Source organism: Delphinus delphis, chromosome 3, assembly GCF_949987515.2.
Source record: "Delphinus delphis chromosome 3, mDelDel1.2, whole genome shotgun sequence".
Lineage (NCBI taxonomy): Eukaryota > Metazoa > Chordata > Mammalia > Artiodactyla > Delphinidae > Delphinus > Delphinus delphis.
The window spans coordinates 36,483,463-36,490,483 of record NC_082685.1 but is presented as its reverse complement, the minus strand read 5'-3'; the positions used below and the strand labels follow the sequence as shown (position 1 = coordinate 36,490,483).

General features: G+C 49.4%; 1 non-coding gene across 1 annotated transcript; it reads left to right on the top strand.

Annotated features, from left to right (window-relative positions):
• Positions 1-1,325: 1,325 nt before the first annotated feature.
• On the top strand, positions 1,326-1,432 carry LOC132423805 (U6 spliceosomal RNA). Its single transcript, XR_009519108.1, has one exon. It is a non-coding gene; the product is annotated as a U6 spliceosomal RNA (small nuclear RNA).
• The last annotated feature ends 5,589 nt before the right edge of the window (positions 1,433-7,021 follow it).

The following is a 7,021-nucleotide window of genomic DNA, read 5'->3' as shown; positions in this document are numbered from 1 at the left end:
GCAGGCTCAGCGGCCATGGCTCACGGGCCCAGCCGCTCCGCGGCATGTGGGATTTTCCTGGACCAGGGCGCGAACCCGCGTCCCCTGCATCGGCAGGCAGACGCTCAACCACTGCGCCACCAGGGAAGCCCTCACGTTCTTATTTTGCAGTCTTTGCTCCCTTCACACCATGACCTGGGGGAGGGGACTCCTTTGATTTCCCGGACCTGCCCTGCTGGTCCCACCACCGGACCTTTACATATGAAACTCCCATCACTGCGCCCCTGGAATGCCTTCCCCACTCTTCTTCCTGCTAACTTACCCTGCAGATCTCAGCTTGGTCATATCACTCTACCAGTAAAGTTCTTTACACTCTGACCAGGACAAATCCTCGCCTTGTCATTCTCATGGCACCATCTCACAGCTGACATTTTACATTTATTTCTCTGGGCATTTGTCCAATGCTCGTCACCTGTGTTAGACTCTAAGCTCCAAGAAGACAGAGACCATATCTGCATTTTGCTCACCCCAGCATCCCCGATGCCTAACTCACTGAGTTGAGGTTTGATAAATATCTATGGAATAAATGGCCCAAATTGGCCTCTTGATAAAGTCCACCTGTTCAAATGCGGCTCCTTGCAGCAGTCGGTGCCCTGGACTAGAGGACTGCCCTGCAGGGGTGGGCCGGCAGCTTCGGGACCCCCACTCTTCTCTCCTCTCCCTCCTTATAGAAGGTGGCTCTTCCAGACGTCCAGGTCCTCCTTAGACAGGTTCTGGTTGTACCACGCTTGGAGTGGGATTCAAAGTAGCCGATGGGGTGCTTTTCAAGAGTGATTTGCCCACAGAGTTCTGCCAAGTGGTGGGGCAGCTGAGAAGTGTTTCAGGATTTAATGCCCTCCTTAGCCTTTCACCTCTGAGGCCCTTGATCTCCATGTAATTAAGCTCATACATTAAATGCGCTTTATGGGATGAGAAAGCCCCACGTGGAACATGGACTTTTCACACCAGGAGGCCATTTTAGGTTATTGTCAGCCTCAGCTTGAAAAATTGCTTGGGGTGGGGATGAATTGAGGTTGTGAGTTTACAAGGGCATCAGTGAAAATAAATACCAGAGATGAAGCTAAACTCTTCCTTCTTGTTTTTTTTTTTTTTCTTGGCCACGTCATGAGGCTTGCAGGATCTTAGTTCCTCGACCAGGGAATGAATCCAGGCCCACGGCAATGAGAGCACTGAGTCTTAACCACTGGACCGCCAAGGGAAGTCCCTTCCTTCTTGTTTTTAATCAGGGTCAATCTGAGGCAAAATGATAAAGTAGATGAAGAATATCTTTTCAAAAAAAGCGACTTGTGCTCACTTCGGCAGCACATATACTAAAATTGGAACGATACAGAGAAGATCAGCATGGCCCCTGCACAAGGATGACATGCAAATTCGTGAAGCGTTCCATATTTTTAGGCAGAGCTCCAAAGCCGTCGTCAGGTTTCTAACTGTGATGATGAAGCATGTTTACGTTGGTGAATTTGAAATCATCGATGATCACAGGGCTGGGAAAAGTGTTGTGAACCTCACAGGCAGGCTAAATAAGTGTGGAGTGATCAGCCGCAGGTTTGATGTGCAACTCAAAGATCTAGAAAAATGGCAGAATAACCTGCTCCCATCCCATCCGTTTGGTATCATTGTACTGTCAACCTCAGCTGGCATCATGGACCATGAAGAAGCAAGATGAAAACACACAGGAGGGAGAATCCTTGGATTCTTTTTCTAGGGATGTAATACATACGTGCAGATAAAATGCCTCAGAGGAAAAATAAATAAAAATTAAAAAGCAACTTGCCCAGAGCCATCTTTGGGCCCTTTCTGAGAAATTCTGTTTAGGCTTTTGTCTCCAGAGCAGGGAGAGGCCTGGAATTTTGCAGAGGTTATTAGGAGCCAATAAGTAAGCACCTACCCTCGTCCTGGCCTCAGCCGCTGCATGAGGGGCTAGGCCTGTGAGGGTAACTTCCATCTTACCCGCAGAGCTCCACAGCCAGCGCCCACCTGGGCCTGAGGACAGCTGTGGAAGGGACACCAGGAAAGGGGAAAATGAAGAAAAAGAAACACACATAGGCTCCAGCCCCATCAAAGAGTAGAAGCTGAGTCTTTTCCATTCTAGTTTTCCCCTCAGCCTGGCCCGGGGATTGGCAAAGCTGGCTGTACTTCACAGTTGGCTGCGGAGCTTGTAAAGGGCCAGACTCCCAGGTCCCATCAAGGGAACTAAAGGGCTGGAGGAGGTGCAGCTGTGTCCACACCCTTCTCTACCCTGCGAGCTACTGACTCCCCACCTGTCCTGGGGACCACAGGCGTCATCCCTGACCACAGTGAGGCCTTCAGAGATGTCTGCTGAGTTGAGATGAAATCTGTAATTGACTAGACAGGATCCTGCTTTGTGGGAGGGAAATACTTGGGACCCAAACCCCACCACATAGGAGTGCTTCCAAGTCAGAGCACTTGCCCACATTTCTCTGGCTCCCCTCCACAGGGGGCACACAGGGTGGTGGGGAGGGCCTACTGCCCACAGAGGGGCCTGCTCATGGCCAATGTAGCTGAAAGTGCAGCCTCTAGATGCACCCGCTTAGTTCCAGTCCCATTGCATTGACCTTTGGCATTGACCCAAGCTCTCTAGGACTCAACTTTCCCCATCTGTAAAGAGGGGATGTTGATCGTAGTAGCGGCTCACAGCGGTGTGGAGAAGCTGAGAAGAGACAATACACATAACACCCAGCATGTGACTAATGTTCAGTTAGATAATAATGTTATTATCTTCCAGCTCAGGAAACCTAATAACAGCAACCACTGATTGTCTTCGGTGGAAGCAGAGGGCCAGATGTGAACGTTCAATGCTTCAGAACATGCTGGCCTGATTCATCCAGCTGTTTTAATTTATGTTTCAGGAATTTCAGGCTCTTAGCTCTGCTTTGGAGACACAAGCATAAATGTTTAGTGCCAAAATGGATTCTGAGACCATCTGATTCAATCCTTCATTTCACAGATAGGGAAACTGAGGCCACCTGACGTGAAATGTCTTGGCCAAAGCCGCACAAGGAATCAGAAGAAGACAGAGCTGGGACTGGAACCCAGATTTCTTGTTTTCCTGGACAACTGCAGTATTCCTGCACTCTACCAGCTGCCTCTGTAATTTAGAATGTGTGTGAAATCCCTTTAACTGATAATGCTAGAAAGATGTGTGGTTCTTGTGTTCTTATTCTTTTTCTTTTCTCCAGCTGAGGGTCATGGTCGAATAATATCACGGATCAGAATCTCTCTTTCTCTCTCTCTCTTTTTTCCTTTGGCTCAGAATCTAGAAAACAGCCTGGAGAAGAAACCAGGGCAGATCTTCCAGCCTCTAAGCCTCAGGACTGGAGGTTTGTGTGGTAGACGTTTGCCCCCTAGTGGAATGAGTGAAGATGACAGGCAGGGAGTGAAGAAGCTTCTGCCTCCAGGACCTGGCTTCCCAGGGGTCCGATGCAGCTTGCACAGCCGGGCCTCCCTTACCTCACCCTAATGCCAGCACCGTCAGATCCCATCTTTACTTAAAATTATGATATTCTGTTCATCAAGACACTTTTTGGTATTAATTTTGATTTATTAAGACATTGAATTAAAATATTATTTATATTGATTATTTTGGGGGCAACTCCTTTAAATTTTGCACGTGAGGTGAGTGCCCCATTTGCCTCCCCCGATCGTAGTCTTTTTAAAATATTTATTTATTTATTTGTTTGTTTCTTTATTTATTCTCGACCATAGTCTTAATCCAGAAGGCGGCCCTGGAAGAACCCGCAGATACCTGATGTGCTGACCCCCTCACTTGTCGGAGGTGCCCTGAGGCCCGGCAAGGGCTGGGCTGGGCCAGCCTGTTAGGGCAGTGTGGTCTGCTGCTTTTGCACTGAAATAATCAGAACTGCATATTTCCCAGGCTTTCTCCAGAAGCGAACGGTGACAAAGAACCTCTCCTTGCCCAAACCCTAGCCAGGCTCCTCTGAGCCCTCTTCTTTACTAGGCCTGTCAACCTGGGCCTATAAGGACTTGAACAAACACTAACATCGTTTCCAACAGCTCAAGGCCCTGTGACCCATGCCCCCCTTAAAGTGGCTGCCTGAAAACACTCAAGGCAGCCAAAATCATGTACTGTTTGTTCCAGCCAACATCTGAAGATAGCGTCCCTGTTTCCCAGTCTCTGTGGGAACGTAGTAACCCCATTTTGATAGAGGCCAGTTAGCAAGTCCATAAGGGTTTCACCTGGACCAGTCCCCTCCCCCTTTTCCCTGAGTCTACAGAGCCCCCAGTCAGCCCCATCCCCACTCCCTCATCCTCCCTTTAAAACACCCAGTCACCGCTGAACAAAGCAAAGTGAGCCCAATTCACATTGGACTCTTCCAATGCAGTAATATACTACAATAGTATATTACTGATTAAAATCAGTCCTTACCACTTTAACTAGTGTTCAGCTTTTCTTTGAAATTTATTTAATTTATTTTTGGCTGCTTTGGGTCTTCCTTGCTGTGCACGGGCTTTCTCTAGTTGCAGCGAGCGGGGGTTACTCTTCGTTGCGGTGTGCAGGTTTCTCATTGCAGTGGCTTCTCTTGTTGCAGAGTACGGGCTCTAGGCGTGCGGGCTTCAGTAGTTGTGGCTCACGGGCTCTAGAGTGCAGGCTCAGTAGTTGTGGCACTCGGGCTTAGTTGCTCCGCGGCATGTAGGATCTTCCTTGGCCAGGGCTTGAACACTTGTCCCCTGCGTTGGCAGGCGGATTCTTAACCACTGCGCCACCAGGGAAGCCCCCAGTGTTCAGGGAAGCCCCCAGTGTTCAGCTTTGTTTCTCTTTGATAACGGCTGACTTTTGAAGAGTGTCCCTTATGAGAAAAGACCCTGGGGCCAAGGGCAATTTTATTGCACAAAGATGCGCTGAATTCTGGGTCTTCCTCAATGCCTAAAGCATGAAGCCCTAGGGAATTCCCTGGCCGGACTCAGTGCTTTCACTGCCAGGGCCCAGGTTCAATCCCTGGACAGGGAACTAAGATCCTGCAAGCCACGTGGTGCAGCCAAAAATAAACAAATAAAAATAAATAAATAAATAAAACTTAACAAAAGACAAAAAAGCATGAAGGCTTAAAGATAGGCCCTATTTGCAGGGGCCCACAGTAAGTAGCTAGACTAGGAGGAGGGTCTGGTGCCCCAGCATGTCTGGGAAGGCCACCTCGTTGGAACACCTTCCTCAACTGGGCCTACATCCTGCATCACCTGCTGGAGGACTCCAAGTACTCAAGGCACCAAGGCGTCAGCCACCCTCAGGAGTGTTAGGGGACACACCAGCCCTCCTCCTTGCCATCAACTGGCTACCAGAGACCCCCCTCAACTGTGTCACCTACTTCTGCCCACCTGCCACCAACCCAGCGCTCCCACCTCCCCACTTCCAGCAGTCCTGGGCCACATCCAAGGAAGACGAGACCCCAAAACTTGGTCCTGCAAGGCCTCTGCCTCCACCTGCCCGATCCCCTACAAAGAGTGCTAAGGCTCCCCCCACCCCATTATCCCCCCACCCCAGGATTCCCTGGCAGGCTGCCAAGGGGACATGGGTTTAGGTCAGGCCCAGAAGTGGCAACCACAGAGCTTCAGGGTCCTGCCCATCTTGCTCAGGCTGCATTTATTACTGAGGTTTCACAGAGTTGAGTCAACTGCCTTCAAATGCTTGAATCCCTGGGGGCAGGAAGAGGAAGCGGCTAAAGGTGCTCTTTTTAAGAATGTAAAATAAAGAAGAAGAAAGGAAAAGACAAAAGAATTGTTCATAGACAAAAATGCCTCGAGCTCAGAAGCTGGCCCTTTCCTACAGGGGTGCTGGGCAGGACCCCAACCACACACTAATCTGCTTGGGCCCCAAACTCCTTCTTAGGTTTCTCAGACCCATCCCAAACTGATATGTTTTGTGGCCTAAAGAGAATGGAATTATTTTAAGTAAGCTCCATTTCATTTACGGAGGGGTTCACCCCTTCCAGGACCACCTCAGGCAGCGTCTCCTTTCCTTTCCTTTGCCCCCCAGCCCCACTTTTCCAGCTAGGAGATGGTCAACCCAATCTGCCAGGGACCTGCGGTTCCATCAGAAAGTTCTCTCCAGCAATCAACCTGGGAGGCTTCTCAGCACCAGCTGCTCAGATCCCTGCACGCTGGAAACCCTGGGGCGGGGGAAGAGATTCATCTGTACGCTACTCACGTCTGCCCAGTGGTTCTCAGGCATGCTGGGGTAACCCAAGTACCTCACTGATTGAGAAGCGGGCCCGCAGGTGATTTGTTACTAATAATGAAGGGCTTAAGTGTGACGTTGACTTGCCTCACGCGTGGAGCAGATTCAAGGTCATCCCTGTATGACTGTCACGCTCACGCCTGCTTTCTTGAGCTGAATGAACTCTTTGCCACGACCTGTGAGGTTCCGTGTAACCTTCCAGCCTCGCACCTCAGGTCCCTATCTCCTTTCTCACTCACCCATCCCTCTGGCCTTCAGCCAGTTCCGCAGGTGTGCCAAGCTCTTTCCTCCACACCTGCCGCTCTTTCTGCCAGGACACCCCTCCCCCTTTGCCTTGCTATATCTCCTGTTTTAGGGCCCAGCTTAAAAATTAACTTCTTCTTGGTACTGACTTGGAGGGGGCTTCAGAGAGCCTTGAGGAGCTGGGGGGGCTGGAGATATTCTGTTCTTGATCTACATGAAGGTGACAAGGTGTGTACATATGTGAAAATTCATTGAGCTGTCCATTTAAGATTTGTAGACTTTATGTAAGTAAACGCAAAAAGATGATATCTAAAAAAACAATTTCACCCTTTTCCCTGTCTCCTGTTCTTTCTATTACTCTCAACCATGGCATGTGCATCTCCATCTTGCCACAATAATTATACTATTTGTTGGTTTGTTTGTAAATTTTTTCTCCCATTAGAATGTAAGCCCCACGAGGAGAGAACCACAGTCTGTCTTGTTCAATGAGGTACCTTCTGGAGTGTAGCACAGTGCCCACCACAT